General features: G+C 46.0%; 1 pseudogene; it reads left to right on the forward strand.

Annotated features, from left to right (window-relative positions):
* Positions 1–17,898: 17,898 nt before the first annotated feature.
* LOC147991652 (uncharacterized) lies at positions 17,899–20,136 on the forward strand (annotated as a pseudogene).
* Positions 20,137–20,800: the final 664 nt, after the last annotated feature.

The following is a 20,800-nucleotide window of genomic DNA, read 5'->3' on the forward strand; positions in this document are numbered from 1 at the left end:
GCAGAAGTAAAATATTTGAGTTACGAGTTTGGCCTTCAGTTAAAAACAATGTGAAATAGTTTCACTACTCACGCCACCTGGAACACCACAGCATAATGGTGTGTCTGAACGTCATAACCATACTTTATTAGATATGGTGCGATCTATGATGTCTCTTACCGATCTACCACTATTGTTTTGGGGTTATGCATTAGAGACAGCTGCATTCACGTTAAATAGGGCACCATCTAAATCCGTTGAGACGACACCGTATGAACTATGGTTTGGCAAGAAACCTAAACTGTCGTTTCTTAAAGTTTGAGGTTGCAATGCTTATGTGAAAAAGTTTCAACCTGATAAGCTCTAACCCAAATCGGAGAAGTGCGTCTTCATAGGATACCCAAAAAGAAAATGTTGGGTACACCTTCTATCACAGATCCGAAGGCAATATATTCGTTGCTTTGAATGGATCCTTTCTAGAAAAGGAGTTTCTCTCAAAAGAAGTGAGTGGGAGGAAAGTAGAACTTGATGAGGTAACTATACCTGCTCCCTTATTGGAAAGTAGTTCATCACAGAAATCTGTTCCTGTGACTACTACACCGATTAGTGAGGAAGCTAATGATGATGATCATGTAACTTCAGATCAAGTTACTACCGAACCTCGTAGGTAAACCAGAGTGAGATCCGCACCAGAGTGGTACGGTAATCCTGTTCTGGAAGTCATGCTACTAGATCATGATGAACCTACGAACTATGAAGAAGAGATGGTGAGCCCAGATTCCGCAAAATGGCTAGAAGCCATGAAATCTGAGATGGGATCCATGTATGAGAACAAAGTGTGGACTTTGGTTGACTTGCCCATTGATCGGCAAGCAATAGAGAATAAATGGATCTTCTAAAAGAAGACTGACGCTGATGGTAATGTTAGTGTCTATAAAGCTCGACTTGTTGCAAAAGGTTTTTGACAAGTTCAAGGGATTGACTACGATGAGACCTTCTCACCCGTAGCGATGCTTAAGTCTGTGCGAATCATGTTAGCAATTGCCGCATTTTATTATTATAAAATCTGGCAAATGGATAAACAAAACTGCATTCCTTAATGGATTTATTAAAGAAGAGTTGTATATGATGCAACCAGAAGGTTTTCTCAATCCTAAAGGTACTAACAAAATATGCAAGCTCCAGCGATCCATCTATGGACTGGTGCAAGCATCTCGGAGTTGGAATATATGCTTTGGTAAGTTGATCAAAGCATATAGTTTTATACAGACTTGCAGTGAAACCTATATTTACAAAAAAGTGAGTGGGAGCACTACAACATTTCTGATAAGTATATGTGAAAGACATATTGTTGATCGGAGATAATGTAGAATTATTCTGCAAAGCATAAAGGAATGTTTGAAAGGAGTTTTTCAAAGAAAGACCTTGGTGAAGGTGCTTACATATTGATCATCAAGATCTATAGAGATAGATCAATACGCTTGATAAGGTTTTTCAATGAGTACATACCTTAACAAGATTTTGAAGTAGTTCAAAATGGAACAGTCAAAAAGGAGTTCTTGCCTGTGTTACAAGGTGTGAAGTTGAGTAAGACTCAAAACCCGACCACTGTAGAAGATAGAGAGAGAAAGAAAGTCATTCCCTATGCCTCAGCCATAGGTTCTATAAAGTATGCCATGCAGTGTACCAGACCTATTGTATACCCTGCCCTGAGTTTGGAAAAGGAGTACAATAGTGATCTAGGAGTAGATCACTGGACATTGGTCAAAATTATCCTTAGTGGAATAAGGATATGTTTCTTGATTATGGAGGTGACAAAAGGTTCGTCGTAAAGGGTTACGTCGATGCAAGTTTTGACACTGATCCAGATGACTCTAAGTCTCAATCTGGATACATATTGAAAGTGGGAGCAATTAGCTAGAGTAGCTCCATGCAGAGCATTGTTGACATAGAAATTTGCAAAATACTTACGGATCTGAATGTGGCAGACCCGTTGACTAAACTTCTCTCACAAGCAAAACATGATCACACCTCAGTACTCTTTGGGTGTTAATCACATAGCGATGTGAACTAGATTATTGATTCTAGTAAACCCTTTGGGTGTTGGTCACATGTCGATGTGAACTATGGGTGTTAATCACATGGTGATGTGAACTATTGATGTTAAATCACATGGCGATGTGAACTAGATTATTGACTCTAGTGCAAGTGGGAGACTGAAGGAAATATACCCTAGAGGCAATAATAAAGTTATTATTTATTTCCTTATATCATGATAAATGTTTATTATTCATGCTAGAATTGTATTAATCGGAAACATAATACATATGTGAATACATAGACAAAGTGAGTGTCACTAGTATGCCTCTACTTGACTAGCTCGTTGATCAAAGATGGTTATGTTTCCTAACCATAGACATGAGTTGTCATTTGATTAACGGGATCACATCATTAGGAGAATGATGTGATTGACTTGATCCATTTCGTTTAGTTTGTTGCTATTGCTTTCTTCATGACTTATACATGTTCCTATGACTATGAGATTATGCAACTCCCGTTTACCAGAGGAACACTTTGTGTGCCACCAAACGTCACAATGTAACTGGGTGATTATAAAGGTGCTCTACAGGTGTCTCCAAAGGTACTTGTTGGGTTGGCGTATTTCGAGATTAGGATTTGTCACTCCGATTGTCGGAGAGGTATCTCTGGGCCCTCTTGGTAATGCACCTCACTTAAGCCTTGCAAGCATTGCAACTAATGAGTTAGTTGTAGGATGATGTATTACGGAACGAGTAAAGAGACTTGCCGGTAACGAGATTGAACTAGGTATTGAGATACCGACGATCGAATCTCGGGCAAGTAACATACCGATGACAAAGGGAACAACGTATGTTGTTATGCGGTCTGACCGATAAAGATCTTCGTACAATATGTGGGAGCCAATATGAGCATCCAGGTTCCGCTATTGGTTATTGACCGGAGATGTGTCTCGGTCATGTCTACATTGTTCTCGAACCCGTAGGGTCCGCACGCTTAAGGTTTCGATGACAGTTATATTATGAGTTTATGAGTTTTGATGTACCGAAGGAGTTCGGAGTCCCGTATGAGATCGGGGACATGACGAGGAGTCTCAAAATGGTCGAGACGTAAAGATCGATATATTGGACGACTATATTCGGACATCGGAAAGGTTCCGAGTGATTCGGGTATTTTTCGGAGTACCAGAGAGTTACGGGAATACGTATTGGGCCTTATTGGGCCATACGGGAAAGAAGGAAAAGGGCCTCAAGGGTGACCGCACCCCTCCCCTTGGTCTGGTCCGAATTGGACTAGAGAAGGGGGGCGCCCCCTTCCTTCCTTCTCCTTTTCTCTTCCTCTTTTCCTATTCCATATGGGAGGTGGAATCCTACTAGGACTAGGGAGTCCTAGTAGGACTCCACACTTGGCGCGCCCCCTCCTAGGGCCGGCCTCCTCCTCCCTTGCTCCTTTATATACGGGTGCAGGGGGGCACCCCAAAAGACACAACAATTGATCCTTGAGATCTATTAGACATGTGCGGTGCCCTCCTCCACCATAATCCTCGATAATATTGTAGCAGTGCTTAGGCGAAGCCCTGCGACGGTAGAACATCAAGATCGTCACAACGCCATCGTGCTGACGGAACTCTTCCCCGACATTCTGCTGGATCGGAGTCCGGGGATCGTCATCGAGCTGAACGTGTGCTAGAACTCGGAGGTGCCATAGTTTCGGTGCTTGATCGGTCAGGCCGTGAAGACGTACGACTACATCAACCGCGTTGTGCTAACGCTTCCGCTTACGGTCTACGAGGGTACGTAGACAACACTCTCCCCTCTCGTTGCTATGCATCACCATGATCTTGCGTGTGTGTAGGATTTTTTTTGAAATTACTATGTTCCCCAACATGATTTCCAATAAGTTGGTTGCTCGCTCCATTGTTCCTGAGAACGGAGTCTTGGTCATTTTACCCATGAGGCATGGTTCGCACGTGTCAAATGATTCGTAATCAAGAGACTCCAAAAGTCCATCTGCATGGAGCTTCTTCATGCGTTTGACACCTATGTGACCAAGGCGGTAGTGCCACAAGTATGTGGGACTATCATTATCAACCTTACATCTTTTGGTTTTCACACTATGAATATGTGTAACATTACGCTTGAGATTCATTAAGAATAAACCATTCACCAGCGGAGCATGACCATAAAACATATCTCTCATATAAATAGAACAACCATTATTCTCGGATTTAAATGAGTAGCCATCTCGAATTAAACGAGATCCTGGTACAATGTTCATGCTCAAAGCTGACACTAAATAACAATTATTGAGGTTTAAAACTAATCCCGTAGGTAAATGTAGAGGTAGCGTGCCGACGGCGATCACATCAACCTTGGAACCATTCCCGACGCGCATCGTCACCTCATCATTCACCAGTCTCCGCTTATTTCGCAGCTCCTGCTTTGAGTTACAAATGTGAGCAACCGCACCGGTATCAAAGACCCAGGAGCTACTACGAGTACTGGTAAGGTACACATCAATTACATGTATATCACATATACCTTTAGTGTCGTCGGCCTTCTTGTCCGCTAAGTATTTGGGGCAGTTCCTCTTCCAGTGACCACTTCCCTTGCAATAGAAACACTCAGTCTCGGGCTTGGGTCCATTCTTTGGCTTCTTCCCGGCAGCTTGCTTACCGGGCGCGGCAACCCCCTTGCCGTCCTTCTTGAAGTTCTTCTTACCCTTGCCTTTCTTAAACTTAGTGGTTTTATTCACCATGAACACTTGATGTTCCTTTTTGATCTCCACCTCCGCTGATTTCAGCATTGAATATACCCCAGGAATGGTCTTTTCCATCCCCTGCATATTGAAGTTCATCACAAAGCTCTTGTAGCTCGGTGGAAGCGACTAAAGGATTCTGTCAATGACCGCGCCATCCGGGAGATTAACTCCCAGCTGAGTCAAGCGGTTATGCAACCCAGACATTTTGAGTATGTGCTCACTGACAGAACTATTTTCCTCCATCTTACAACTGTAGAACTTGTCGGAGACTTCATATCTCTTGACCCGGGCATGAGCTTGGAAAACCATTTTCAGCTCTTCGAACATCTCATATGCTCCGTGTTGCTCAAAACGCTTTTGGAGCCCCGGTTCTAAGCTGTAAAGCATGCCGCACTGAACGAGGGAGTAATCATCAGCACATGACTGCCAAGCGTTCATAACGTCTTGGTTCTCTGGGATGGGTGCGTACCTAGCGGTGCTTCTAGGACATAATCTTTCTTGGCAACTATGAGGATGATCCTCAGGTTCCGGACCCAGTCCGTATAGTTGCTGCCATCATCTTTCAGCTTGGTTTTCTCTAGGAACGCGTTGAAGTTGAGGGCAACCTTAGCGTGGGCCATTTGATCTACAAGACATATTGTAAAGATTTTAGACTAAGTTCATGATAATTAAGTTCATCTAATCAAATTATTCAATGAGCTCCCACTCAGATAGACATCCCTCTAGTCATCTAAGTGAAACATGATCCGAGTCAACTAGGCCGTGTCCGATCATCACGTGAGACGGACTAGTCAACATCGGTGAACATCTTCATGTTGATCGTATCTTCTATACGACTCATGCTTGACCTTTCAGTCTTCCATGTTTTGAGGCCATGTCTGTACATGCTAGGCTCGTCAAGTCAACCTAAGTGTATTGCGTGTGTTAATCTGGCTTACACCCGTTGTATTCGAACGTTAGAATCTATCATACCCGATCATCACGTGGTGCTTCGAAACAACGAACCTTCGCAACGGTGCACAGTTAGGGGGAACACTTTCTTGAAATTATTACGAGGGATCATCTTATTTAAGCTACCGTCGTTCTAAGCAAATAAGATGTAAAACATGATAAACATCACATGCAATCAAATAGTGACATGATATGGCCAATATCATTTGCTCCTTTTGATCTCCATCTTCGGGGCGCCATGATTATCATCGTCACCGGCATGACACAATGATATCCATCATCATGATCTCCATCATCGTGTCTTCATGAAGTTATCTCGTCATCTATTACTTCTACTACTATGGCTAACGGTTTAGCAATAAAGTAAAGTAATTACATGACGTTTATGTTGGCACGCATGTCATAAATAAATTAAGACAACTCCTATGGCTCCTGCCGGTTGTCATACTCATCGACATGCAAGTCGTGATTCCTATTACAAGAACATGATCAATCTCATACATCACATATATCATTCATCACATCCTTTTGGCCATATCACATCACATGGCACATGCTGCAAAAACAAGTTAGACGTCCTCTAATTGTTGTTGCAAGTTTTTACGTGGCTGCTATAGGTTTCTAGCAAGAACGTTTCTTACCTACGCCAAAACCACAACGTGATATGCCAATTTCTATTTACCCTTCATAAGGACCCTTTTCATCGAATCCGATCCGACTAAAGTGGGAGAGACAGACACCCGCTAGCCACCTTATGCAACTAGTGCATGTCAGTCGGTGGAACCAGTCTACGTAAGCGTACGTGTAAGGTCGGTCCGGGCTGCTTCATCCCATGATGCCACCGAATCAAGATAAGACTAGTAATGGCAAGTAAATTGACAATATCGACGCCCACAACTGCTTTGTGTTCTACTCGTGCATAGAAACTACGCATAGACCTAGCTCATGATGCCACTGTAGTGGAACGTAGCAGAAATTAAAATTTTCTACGCATCACCAAGGTCAATCTATGGAGTTATCTAGCAACGAGGGAAAGGGGAGTGCATCTACATACCCTTGTAGATCGCGAGCGGAAGCGTTCAAGAGAACGGGGTTGATGGAATCGTACTCGTCGTGATCCAAATCACCGATGACCGAGCGCCGAACGGACGGCACCTCCGCGTTCAACACACGTACGGTTGGGAAGACGTCTCCTCCTTCTTGATCCAGCAAGGGGGAAGGAGAGGTTGATGGAGATCCAGCAGCACGACGGCGTGGTGGTGGAAGCAACGGTGATCTCAGCAGGGCTTCGCCAAGCTCAGCGAGAGGGAGAGGTGTCACGGGAGGGAGAGGGAGGCGCCAGGGGCTAGGGTGCGGCTGCCCTCCCTCCCCCCCACTATATATAGGGCCCCTAGGGGGGCGCCGGCCCTAGAGATTGGATCTCAAGGGGGGCGGCGGCCAAGGGGGGTGGCTTGCCCCCCAAGCCAAGTGGGGCGCCCCCCACCCCTAGGGTTTCCAACCCTAGGCGCAGGGGGAGACCCAAGGGGGGCGCACCAGACCACCAAGGGCTGGTTCCCTTCCCCACTTCAGCCCATAGGGCCCTCCGGGATAGGTGGCCCCACCCGGTGGACCCCCGGGACCCTTCCGGTGGTCCCGGTACAATACCGGTGACCCCCGAAACTTTCCCGATGGCCGAAACTGGACTTCCTATATATAATTCTTCACCTCCGGACCATTCCGGAACCCCTCGTGACGTCCAGGATCTCATCCGGGACTCCGAACAACTTTCGGGTTACCGCATACTAATATCTCTACAACCCTAGCGTCACCGAACCTTAAGTGTGTAGACCCTACGGGTTCGGGAGACACGCAGTCATGACCGAGACGACTCTCCGGTCAATAACCAACAGCGGGATCTGGATACCCATGTTGGCTCCCACATGCTCCTCGATGATCTCATCGGGTGAACCACGATGTCGAGGATTCAATCAATCCCGTATACAATTCCCTTTGTCAATCGGTACGTTACTCGCCCGAGACTCGATCGTCGGTATCCCAATACCTCGTTCAATCTCGTTACCGGCAAGTCACTTTACTCGTACTGTAATGCATGATCCCGTGATGAACCACTTGGTCACATTGAGCTCATTCTGATGATGCATTACCAAGTGGGCCCAGAGATACCTCTCCGTCATACGGAGTGACAAATCCTAGTCTCGATTCGTGCCAACCCAACAGACACTTTCGGAGATACCCGTAGTGCACCTTTATAGTCACCCAGTTATGTTGTGACGTTTGGCACACCCAAAGCACTCCTACGGTATCCGGGAGTTGCACAATCTCATGGTCTAAGGAAATGATACTTGACATTCGGAAAAGCTCTAGCAAACGAACTACACGATCTTTGAGCTATGCTTAGGATTGGGTCTTGTCCATCACATCATTCTCCTAATGATGTGATCCCGTTATCAATGACATCTAATGTCCATAGTCAAGAAACCATGACTATCTTTTGATCAACGAGCTAGTCAACTAGAGGCTCACTAGGGACGTGTTGTGGTCTATGTATTCACACATGTATTACGATTTCCGGATAACACAATTATAGCATGAACAATAGACAATTATCATGAACAAGGAAATATAATAATAACCATTTTATTATTGCCTCTAGGGCATATTTCCAACAAGGTCTTATGGTTGTGTTCATGCCAACCACATTGATCTTAATGAATCTCAAGATCAGCCTGCTACTGTGATGGGTAAACTCCTCGTAAATTTAGTACATGCATCTGTTTTATTCGATTCAGGAGCATCGCATTCATTCATGTCAGAAGATTTTGCATACAAGCATGACGTTAAATGTGAGGAGATGAACACTTCAGTATTGGTAAAAAACCCCGTGGGACAATGTCAAACCTCACTGGTTGGCATCGACGTCCCCGTGGAAATCGAAGGGCTGGAATTCTATGCGTCTCCCATTATCCTGAAGTTGTCTAACATCAACCTCATTCTGGGAATGGATTGGTTGAAAGAGCATACTACTTCTATAGTTTGCGCCACTAAGGTCGTCCATCTGCTACACCCTCCTGATGAAATAATAGCTTACCAAGCTCATCTAGTTCAGAACGCCGAGGCACGGCTTTATGCCTTGAATGCATTGAACACTGCACCACTCGAGGGCATTGAAAACATTCCCGTCGTTCGTGAATTCCAAGACGTCTTCCTAGAAGAACTTCCAGGGATTCCCCCTGCTAGAGCTATCGAATTCATCATCGACTTGAAACCCGGCACCACCCCTATAGCTAAACGACCCTACAAGATGCCTCCACATGAACTCATTGAGCTTAAGGAGGAAATCGACAAATCTCTTATCAAAGGTTTCATTCGCCCAAGTTGCTCTCCTTGGGGAGCACCTTCTCTCTTTGTTAAGAAGAAGGATGGGACAAATCGATTAGTCCAAGACTATCGTCCTATAAACCAAGCTACCATTCAGAATAAATACCCTCTTCCTCGGATCAATGATCTTTATGATCAACTGGCTGGCTCATCAGTGTTCTCCAAACTCGACTTGAGGTTGGGTTACCACCAGATCCGTGTTCGTGAAGAGGACATCCCAAAAACCGCCTTTGTGACTCGGTATGGATCATACGAGTACACCGTCATGTCATTCGGCTTAACGAATGCTCCCGCCACTTTCTCTCGCCTGATGAATTATACATTCATGGATTACCTCGACAAGTTCGTCATGGTTTATCTGGATGATATCCTGGTATTTTCCAAGAACAAAGAAGAACATGCTGAACATCTTCGTCTTGCGCTGGAAAAGCTTCGAGAGCATCAACTGTATGCTAAGTATTCCAAGTGTGAATTCTGGCTCCCCGAAGTAACCTATCTTGGGCATGTCATCTCCAAGGATGGTATTGCCGTCAACCCTGAACGAGTTCAGGCTATTCTCGATTGGACTCCTCCGAAGAATGTCAAGCAAGTCCGAAGTTTTCTTGGTCTCGCCAGCTACTGCTGTCGATTCGTCAAGAACTTCTCCAAGATTGCCAGGCCTCTGACTAATCTGTTACATAAGGGTGTCAAGTTCGGCTGGACAGACAATTGTCAGGAAAGTTTCCAGGCGCTCAAAGACAAGTTGACTTCTGCCCCAGTGCTTTCTCCACCTGATACTAAGAAGGACTTCGTCATTTACTGTGACGCTTCCCGTCAAGGATTAGGCTGTGTCCTAATGCAAGAGCGCAGAGTGATTGCTTATGCCTCTCATCAACTGCACCCTCACGAAGAAAACTACCCAGTTCACGACCTCGAGCTTACTGTTGTCATTCATGCACTCAAGCAGTGGCGACATTACCATCTCATTAATCGTTGCGAGATCTTCACCGACCACCAAAGTCTGAAGTATCTGTTTACTCAGCCAGATCTGAACCTCCGTCAGCAGAGATGGATGGAGATTGTTGCAGACTTTGACGTGGGTATATCCTATACCCCAGGCAAGGCTAATGTAATGGTTGATGCCTTGAGCCGCAAGTCTTACTGCAACCACCTCCAGGTTCACAAAGTTCAGCCCTCGCTTGTCGAAGAATTTAGAAAGCTGAACCTTCATATTGTTCCTCCTGGAGCACTCGCTCCCCCTCCCCCGGAGTTCCGAAAGATGAATCTTCTTGTTGTTACTAAGGGTTCTCTAAATACCCTAGCTGTCGTACCAGATCAAATAGCTGGTATAAAGACTATTCAAGGTTATGACTCTGAAGTCCATAAGATTAAACGCCATCTAGCAGAAGGAAAACCCTCATTCTTCACTGTCGCCGATGATGGCGCCTTGTACTTCAAAGGCCGCCTAGTGGTATCATGTTCGAAGAAAAACCTGGATAAGACTAAAAGGGTTATGCAAGAAGCTCATGATACGCCTCTGTCCATCCATCCTGGTAGTACAAAGATGTACCAGGATATTCGTTAAAGATTCTGGTGGTCTAATATGAAGCAGGACATTGCTCGTTATGTTGCTGAGTGTGGCGTTTGCCGCCGTATCAAAGCAGAGCATCAAAGGCCTGCTCGAACTCTACAACCTATCTCTATTCCTGAATGGAAATGGGACCATGTTGAAATGGACTTCGTCACTGGATTTCCCAAATCGCAGAAAGGTAATGATGCTATTCTTGTCGTCATTGACCGGCTTTCTAAAGTTGCACATTTTCTGGCGGTCAAAGAAACAATCACTGCTAGCCAGCTTGCAACTCTCTACATGTCCAGAATTGTTTCACTCCACGGTATTCCACTGGTTATCAGTTCAGACCGTGGCAGCTTATTCACTTCAAGATTTTGGGCAAGTTTCCAAGAAGCTATGGGAACTCACCTGTCGTTCAGTACGGCGTTTCATCCTCAGTCGCAAGGACAGGTTGAATGTGTCAACCAAGTTCTCGAAGACATGCTTCGAGCTTGTGTAATTTCCTTCGGCAAGAAATGGGAGGAATCTCTTCCATATGTCGAGTTCTCTTATAATAATAGCTATCAAGCTAGTCTGAAGATGTCCCCCTTCGAAGTGCTATATGGACGAAAGTGTCAAACCCCTCTAAACTGGTCAGAAACTGGGGAACGTCCACTCTTTGGTCCGGATATTATCCAACAAGCCGAAGAACAAGTCCGCATTATTCGCGAGAATCTCAAGACCGCTCAGTCACGTCAGAAGAGTCAGTATGACCGTCATCACAAAGACATGGTCTATCAACCTGGCGAAAAGGCTTATCTTCGAGTTACACCAATGAAGGGTGCTCACCGCTTCGGGATCATGGGCAAGCTATCTCCTCGCTATATTGGCCCATTCACTATTCTCGAAAGGCGTGGAAAAGTGGCATATCAACTGGAGCTTCCGCCGAACCTTTCTCAGGTTCACGATGTGTTCCATGTGTCACAACTCCGATGATGCTTCAAGGATCCAATCCGAGCAGTGGATCATGAAGTGCTCGAGTTGCAACAGGACCTCTCCTATAAAGAGCATCCGGTCTGCATTCTCGACCAAGCTGAACGCCGCACACGTCAGAAGGCGATCAAGTTCCTCAAAGTCTAGTGGTCGAATCACTCTGAAGACGAAGCCACTTGGGAACGCGAGGACCGCCTGCGTGATGAATACCCCGCACTGTTTCCTTCTACCTCCTAAATCTCGGGACGAGATTTCTTGTAGTGGAGGAGATTTGTAACGCCCGGATAATCGTGCTACAGTAATCCAACGCTAATCATGCCACATCACCACGGTTACTGTTGATAATCTACCGTTAGTCCAAAACCGAGTCAAATTCAAAAATTAAAATAAAGTTAAATTATAAAAGTTTTCAAAAGTTAAAACAAAAATGTTCGGGCAGTGCCGTAATTTGCATATTTAATTATGGTGTAATAAACATATTTTTATAAAGTGCCTAAGTGCTTTAAACTAAATAAAACAGAAAAGAGAAATAAACAAAAGAAAAAGGGAAAAGACAAAACAAAGAGAAACCCCCCTGCCCCTGGGCTTCGGCCCGGCAGCCGCAACCCCCCCCCCCCCCCCCGGCTTCGGTCCGGCAGGCCGCAAGCCCCCCCCCCTCCTTGGGCCTCAGCCCACCTGGCCCAGCCGGCCACCCCCACTACTCCTTATCCCCACTCCCCCCCGTAACTCCACCGACACCCCCACTCCCTCTCGAAAATATATCCCCCCTCTCCCCCGATTTGGACCGGGACCGAGGAGGAGGCGCCCGACGCCGTCACCGGTCGCCGCCTGGAGACCGCGTCGCCTCGCCGGACTTCTCCGCCGGCCTGCTTCCCCGCCGCACGTCGTCCCCGTCACCCCCCCCCCTCGACCACCGCTGCCCGGACCCTACACCCAACGTGAGCCCCGGACTCTCCTCGCGCCCCTGACCTTTCCACTGCGCCGCTCGGCCCTCCGCTCCGCCTGCACCACATCGGCTGCCCCGTGCTCACCTCGCCTGCCCGCAACACAGCGCGCGCGTGCTCGTGCGCCCACACCCGCATCGTGCGCGCCCATCGCCGCTCGTCCGCGCCCTCCGAGCTGCCCGCCCGCGCCCCGGGCCTTCCTCTGTTCACCGCGCCCACGCCGTCGCCACGCGCCCGACCCCCCTACTGTAGCGCCTCGTCGATGGCCCCGCGCCCCCCTTCCCGTGCCGCCTTGCTGTGACGACTGCTGCTGCTACCGCGGCGCTGCCGTCGCCACCTACGCCGCCTGTTGCCCTGCCGCCGCGCGCCCCGGCCTCACTCTGCTCGCCGACCGCGCTTGCCCCGCCTCTTGCCGCGGCCCCGCTCATGCCGGCCACTGCTAGCCACTGCAGCACCGCTGCTTGGGCCTGCCGCCGCCACCTCCGGCTGCCTTGTTGTGCGCCGGCAGACGCGCCCAGGCCGCCCCTCCTCGTCGGCGCGCCCCTGCGTTCGGGCGATGCCACGCTCGGGCTCACCCCGTCGGGCGCCCGCTGCGCCTGACGCCCGCGGCACCCGAACCCAATAAGGCCATGGGCCTATGACAAACGGGCCCCAGCGCCCCAGAACATATTTTAAAAAGGAAAAAATTAATAAAAATAAAAATAAACATAATTAATTAATTAACTTAATTAATTTTGTAATTAAACTAAAACAACTAATTAAGCCTAACTAATTAACCTAAACCCTAATTAACTAAAACAGTCAATGACACGGGGGTCCCACCCCTATTGACCAGTCAGACGTTGACTGGTCAACTGGATCCCTCTGGCCCACATGTCAGCCACTGGGTACACTTTTGTGTACACTGTGCCGGGTGCGCCTAGCAATTTAGCAATTATTTTCGAATTAAAATAATTCTAGAAATTAATAAAATCTTTAGAAAATCATATCTTTTAATCCGTAGGTCGGATGAAAAAACTTTGTACATGAAAGTTGCTCAGAACAACGAGACAAATCCGGATACGCAGCCCGTTCATCCGTCACGCATCCCTAGCATAGCGAACACGCAACTTTCCCCCTCCGGCTCCTCTGCCCGAAAACGCGAAACACCAGGGATACTTTCCCGGATGTTTTCCCCCTTCACCGGTACCACCTCGTACCGCATTAGGGCACACTTAGCATCAGCTTTGTCATGTCATGCATCGTCATGCATTTGTTTGCATTATTTATTGTTTCTTCCCCCTCTTCTCTCGCTAGACATCGAGACCGAGGCCGCTGCTACCTAGTACGACTACGGTGTTGACGACCCCTCTCTCTTGCGAGAGGAACCAGGCAAGCCCCCCCCCCCTTGATCACCAGATATCGCCTACTCTCCTCTATACTGCTTGCATTAGAGTAGTGTAGCATGTTACTACTTTCCGTTAATCCTATCCTGATGCATAGCCCGTCCTTGCTACTACTGTTGTTACCTTTACCTGCAATCCTAATGCTTAGTATAGGATGCTAGTTTATCATCAGTGGCCATACATTCTTGTCCGTCTGCCATGCTATACTATCGGGCCGTGATCACTCGGGAGGTGATCACGGGTATATACTTATATACATAATATATGATACTTGTGGTAACTAAAGACGGGTTGACTCGTAGGAGTACCCGCGAGTGATTCACGGATTGGGTCTGAAAGGACGTTTGTCCCGACAGCCCTCTGAGTGGATCTTTGTGGCGGAGCGACAGGGTAGATTGAGACCACCTAGGAGAGAGGTGGGCCTGGCCCTGGTCGGCATTCGCGGTTATTTCAAAATAACACGTTTAACAAGATCTTGGTATTTGATCTGAGTCTGGCTATTGGCCTATACGCACTAACCATCTACGCGGGGACAGTTATGGGCACTCGACGTCATGGTATCAGCCGAAGCCTTCGTGACGTTAGCGATTGAGCGGCGCGCGCCGAGTTGGACTGGAACGCCTACTCTTGTATAAGGGAGGCTAGGTCTGCTCACCGGCCGCGTACGCAACCTGCAGGTGTGCAATGGGCGATGGGCCCAGACCCCTGCACCATAGGATTTAGACCGGCGTGCTGACCTCTCTGTTGTGCCTAGGTAGGGCTGCGATGTGTTGATCTTCCGAGGCCGGGCATGACCCAAGAAAGTTTGTCCGGCCAAATGGGATCGAGCGTGTTGGGTTATGTGGTGCACCCCTGCAGGGAAGTTAATCTATTCGAATAGCCGTGATCTTCGGTAACAGGACGACTTGGAGTTGTACCTTGACCTTATGACAACTAGAACTGGATACATAATAAAACACACCCTTCCAAGTGCCAGATACAACCGGTGGTCTCTCTCTCATAGGGCGACGAGGGGAGGATCATCGATTAGGGTTATGCTACACGATGCTACTTGGTGAACTTACCATCTACTCTCTTCTCCTGCTGCAAGATGGAGGTTACCAGAAGCGTAGTCTTCGAAAGGACTAGCTATCCCCCTCTTATTCCGGCATTCTGCAGTACAGTTCACATATGATACCCTTAATCTGTTTGATACCAATGCATACATATGTAGTGTAGCTCCTTGCTTGCGAGTACTTTGGATGAGTACTCACGGTTGCTTTGCTTCCCCTTTTTCCCCTTTCCTATACTCGATTGCTTCGACCAGACGTTGGAGCCCAGGAGCCAGACGCTACCGTCGACTACTACTACTACTACTCGGGAGGTGCCTACTACTACGTGCAGCCCGCTGACGACGACCAGGAGTAGTTTAGGAGGATCCCAGGCAGGAGGCCTGCGCCTCTTTCGATCTGTATCCCAGTTTGTGCTAGCCTTCTTAAGGCAGACTTGTTTAACTTATGTCTGTACTCAGATATTATTGCTTCCGCTGACTCGTCTATGATCGAGCTCTTGTATTCGAACCCTCGAGGCCCCTGGCTTGTAATATGATGCTTGTATGACTTATTTTATTTGTAGAGTTGTGTTGTGATATCTTCCCGTGAGTCCCTGATCTTGATCATACACATTTGCGTGTATGATTAGTGTACGATTGAATCGGGGGCGTCACACTTTCTCTCCTCCTGGTCTTGATCGTCTTCACCACATGGATTTGGATGTTGACATGCATGGTCCTGGAACTCAAGCTGCAGTTCATTATCAAGATAACTTTACCTCCTCACCTCAAGGGGATACAGTGGATCTCAGGACGGGCCTGTTGGGTGAGGAGATGGAATTTGATGTTCACACAGACAGGAACTTGACTGACTCTTCTCCTCGGGCAGCGGCGCATGGCCCTAACGCACCTCAGGTGCCATGAAAAGCGATAGCTTGGAATTGCTGAGGTATGGGCCGGGACCTTGGCAATGAACGTATGCTATTTCTGGCTAATCTGATCCGCTCTACTAAAGCTCAGGTAACATTTGTTTCTGAAATCAAATCTTCTAAGGTTCGATCTGTTGATCTTGGAAATAGATTTGATGTTGCTAACAGTTTTGTTGTTCCTTCTAGAGGGGCTTCTGGAGGACTCTGGCTTATGTGGAATGATGAGCTCAAAGTTTCTGTTCATACCGCCTCCTTTCACTATATTCTCGCTAATGTAGTTCATCTTTGCTTCGGGTGTTAACTTTTGTTTAATTTGTATAGAAGGTGACCCCTACCATAGGTAGACTAGTGCTATTTGGAGTCAGGTTTCTGCTTTTGTGTACGGTAACTTAGGAAAACCCATGATGTGTATGGGAGACCTGAACGACATCTTGTATGATACGGATGGTTGTAATGGTATGGTTAATTATTATCATATGTCTGCTTTTCATTCTCTAGTTAAAAACTGTGCTTTCTTTGACATTGGTTTCAGTGGCCCTACGTACACTTGGCGTAACAAGCAGCATACGACTAAACCTATTTATAGAGGCCTAGATCGTTGTCTAGTTAACTCTGGTTGGTGTGTGCACTATCCAAACACTAAAGTTCTTAATTTTCCTATTATTCTCAGTGACCATCCTCCCATTCTAGTTTCGACTGATGGTAATTTTGCTAAGCCACGTCAAGCGTTTAAATTTGAAAATTGGTGGTTAATTGAGAAAGATTTTAGTAGCTTTGCAAAATCTGCCTGGAATAATTCTACAGCCCTGTCTTTTGTAGCAAAGTCCTCTTATTTAGCAGGTTCTTTGAAGAGGTGGTGTAAAAAGAAAAAAACCTTGCAGCAAGAGCTTTTAGAATTGGAATCAAATATCAATCAGATCTAGCAGCTTCTGTTTCAGCAGCAAAACCATGAGTTGGAAAGCAACCTCACTCTTAGGTATGAACGAACTCTCTCTAAGCTTAATCAGTTTTACAAACAAAGAAGTAAGAAGGGATGGGTTGTTGCTGGTGACCGTAATACTAAGTTTTTTCATCAGGCTGTGATCAAGAGAAGGAAAAGGAACACTATTTGTTCTATTAAGGATGAAAATGATGTGCTTCATTTCAAACCAAATGCGGTCACTAATACTTTTGTCAACTATTTTAGATACATCTTCTCTTCGCCTAACAATAACACTGGCGGGCCTTTTCTCACTACTCAGTTGCCTAATAACTCTTTGGATCCTACTTATTCCATTCCAGATAAACATGAGGTATTACAGATTCTTAAGGAGATGAAGTTGAATGCTTCTCCGGGTCCGGATGGATTTAATGTTGAATTCTACTTGGCGGCTTGGGATTGGATAGGTGATGAGGTTGCACAACTTGTGGTTAAATTTTATGAAACTGGTATTTTACCTCCTCATATCAATGACACCAATATTGCTCTCATTCCGAAGAAGTTAGCTCCTCGAGTTCCTATGGATTACCGTCCCATTAGCCTTTGTAATGTCGTTTACGAAATCATTGTGAAATCTTTAGCTAATAGGATTAAGCCTCACCTTCCAGACTACATTGATCCTGCTCAACAAGCCTTTGTAGAGGGGAGAAGAATTAGTGATAACATTATTATTGCTCAAGAAATTACTCACTCTTTCTCTCTTAAATATTGGAAACATCATGCTTTCATGCTTAAAATAGATCTTGCTAAAGCTTTTGATCGATTAGAATGGAGCTTCATTGTCTCTGCTCTTGCTCGTAAAGGGTTGCATGATCATTTCATTAATCTCATTCATGCTTGCATCTCTTCTCCTACTTTTTCTGTGCTTCTTAATGGGCAACCTTCGCATAAATTTAAAAGTTCACGAGGAATCCGTCAAGGCTGTCCCATGTCTCCTTATTTGTTTGTTATTGCTATTAGTGAATTATCTATTGCTCTCAATGAAGCACTCGCTGATAATCAACTACAGGGAATTTCGCTTGGTCCAAATTGCCCTTCTATTCATTCTCTGTTGTTTGCAGATGATCTCTTGGTGTGTGGACAAGCTACTGTTCAGGAAGAAAATTCTATGGCTCATCTCATCCATCATTTCTGTTCTATCTCTGGTCAAACACCAAGCTGGGCTAAATCTGCCATTCTTTTTAGTTCTCATGTTAGTCAAGCTACTATTCGGGAGATTAAGCAAATTTTTCATGTTTCAAATTTGGATAGTAATTTCACCCATCTGGGTCATCCGCTTATTCTTCCTGCTGAGAATAGAAGTGCTGCTTATAACTTTGTGCTTGACAAGTTTAAGAATAAACTGCCTGCTTATAAAGCCAATATGCTTTCTCATGCTGCTAGGTTGGAATTGATTCGTTTTGTTTTCTCAGCTATTCATTTATTATATGGATAAAATTTTGTTCACTAAGAAGTTTCTTGCTAAGCTCACTGCTGTCATTAGGAATTTTTGGTGGACAGGTGTCACGGAAAATGATTCAAGCAGGAGTCTTTGTCTTCGAGCATGGAAAGATATTTGCAATTCTAAAGAAGAAGGTGGACTAGGTATAAGGAATTTGAAAGCGATTAATGAAAGTCTTGTTCTCGCGGCTGTTTGGAGAATTGCTAAATCCCCTTCCTCTCAGCTATATTTGGTCATTCAGGCTAAATATTTGCATGACTCTTCTATTTGGACAGATACTCCTTCCTCTCCTAAATCTGCTTTCTGGATCTCTGTTCTAAAAATGATGCCTAAGTTAAAAGCTCATTCTTTTTATCAATTGACTCAAGGTAATATCTCAATCTGGAGTTCTCCTTGGTGTACTCTTTGGACTAGCATTCATGACTATCTTAATAATTAGCAACCAGGTTTTATTTATCCTTCTTTAGTTAGGGATCTTTGGCTCCCTGGGCAAAAAGTTGGGAATAATGGTTTAATACATTTACTTTTTCGGCAACCTATGGCTTCGGTCATTGTTCAAACTGATATCATTGATGATGATGGCCCAGATTTAATATTTTGGAATCTCACACCTAATGGAATTTGTTCTTCCAAATCTGCTTATAAGCTTTGTTTGCAGGAAATTCATACAAATCCTAGAGATGCGCCTTCTGTATTATCTCGGGAGCTCAAAGACCTTCTCAAACGTCTGGAAACAAAAGCAGCTCCTTCCTAGGGTGCAAACTTTTGCATGGAGGCTCCTTAGGAGAGCTTTACCTACAGGCTTGCGGGCAAGCCGTTTCTCTAATCATATCTCTTCGAACTGTTGTAGGTGTGGCATTCAAGAGGATGAGTTCCATTTATTTTTCCTATGTCCTTTTGCACGAGCTTCTTGGTTTGCTTCTCCGTGGTTCATTAGGTCGGATGCTCTAGTCCAAGGCCATGCTACTATGCATTCCATTCTCATTGCCTTTCTTCGCATGGGACATCCATACGGTTCTGTTTCAAACATTCTAAACTTCTTGTGGTGTCTTTGGAAGGCTAGAAATGATTATCTCTTTGATAGGAATAAGGCTCATCCTCATCATGTGCACCTTGCTGCTAAAGCTTTGTCTTCTGATGCTTATATTGATTTACCTCACTTGTCTTAGATGCAGGTGACGTCACAAGTACAACTTCCTCTTGATCAGCTTCCTATGCAGGGACGAACTCTCCGATCGGATTTGCTTGTTTTGGGCCCCAAAATTTACTCTGATGCAGCTTTGAGATCTCGGAAAGTTCCTGGTTTACCACAAGGAGAAGTTGCAACGGGAGTGGGTATTTATATTTCCTTGCCTCAAGATCAAGTGAATGTGCAGATTCAAGCTTCTGCTCCTCCTACTACTTCTCCTCTACATGCTGAAGCTCTGGCTCTCTCTTTTGTTGCTCAAGTGGCTAGTAAGCTCAATATTCTTCGACCAACATTTCTCATGGATTGTCTCTCATTATCGTCGGTGGCTGCTATTGGAAGGATAGTAGAATCTACCACTCCTTGGTGCATTAGGAAGCCTTTGGCTACTTTCTTCAAGCATGCTAACAATCTACAGCCTCAAGTCTTTCATATTTCCAGAGAAATAAATGGCATGGCACATAATGTAGCTCAACAGGTTTTACATCAACGTGTTCAATCTGCAGTTTGTTGTTTTGCTTCAGCTCATAGGCATAATTCATGTCCTCTTGTATCTCTTCTTTCCAACTTTCAGGATCAGGAGTTTGTAATTCACGTTGTACATTGTTACTGAGCTGAATGAATTTGGTGCTTCGAGCGCCTTTTGTTGTTCAAAAAAAACCTCAAGTAGTTTTAGGACCAGTGATCTCTACTCCTAATGTCTCAGTTGGTAGGTCGCGTTCCGGGTTTAATTTTCGTCCCACCTCACCCGGTTTTTTTGGTACTTCTTTGGTACTTTCTCCCACCTTCCCCTCAGCCGCGAAAAACCAAGGAAAACCCCGCGATTGAGTCCCGCACACGCCCAAACTCCCGTCGTTATTAACTGAAAGGATCGAAAATAAACCACGGATCCCACCTATGATGGGTTTTTTTCGTCATGGTTTTTTTTCACTGGTTTTATTTCGTCCCACCTTGCACCCCGCTCCCGCAAACAACTCCTCTCCCCGATAGCCCTCTCGCGCGCTAGGGTTCCTTGAGCCGCCGCCGCACCGGAGCTCCTTGATCAGCCCCACCTCATGCCGCTCCACCCACTGCTTCTCCCTCTGCCCGCGCTGCTCTCTTCCCCGCTGACACTGCCCACCACGAGCGGGAATGCCCCAGATCGTCTTGAGCAAGTCAGCGGGGTGGCGGCCAGATCCGCCACGGCAACATCTCGTCGAGATGGGCCGCGCCGGGAGAGGTAGATCGAGGCGGCGGGCACCGTGTGCGTCTTGTCTGTTGGGACGCCGCTCCGACCC

The sequence above is a fragment of the Triticum urartu genome, chromosome 1A (assembly GCF_056163025.1).
Source record: "Triticum urartu cultivar PI428250 chromosome 1A, HENAU_Tu73, whole genome shotgun sequence".
Taxonomy (NCBI): Eukaryota; Viridiplantae; Streptophyta; class Magnoliopsida; order Poales; family Poaceae; genus Triticum; species Triticum urartu.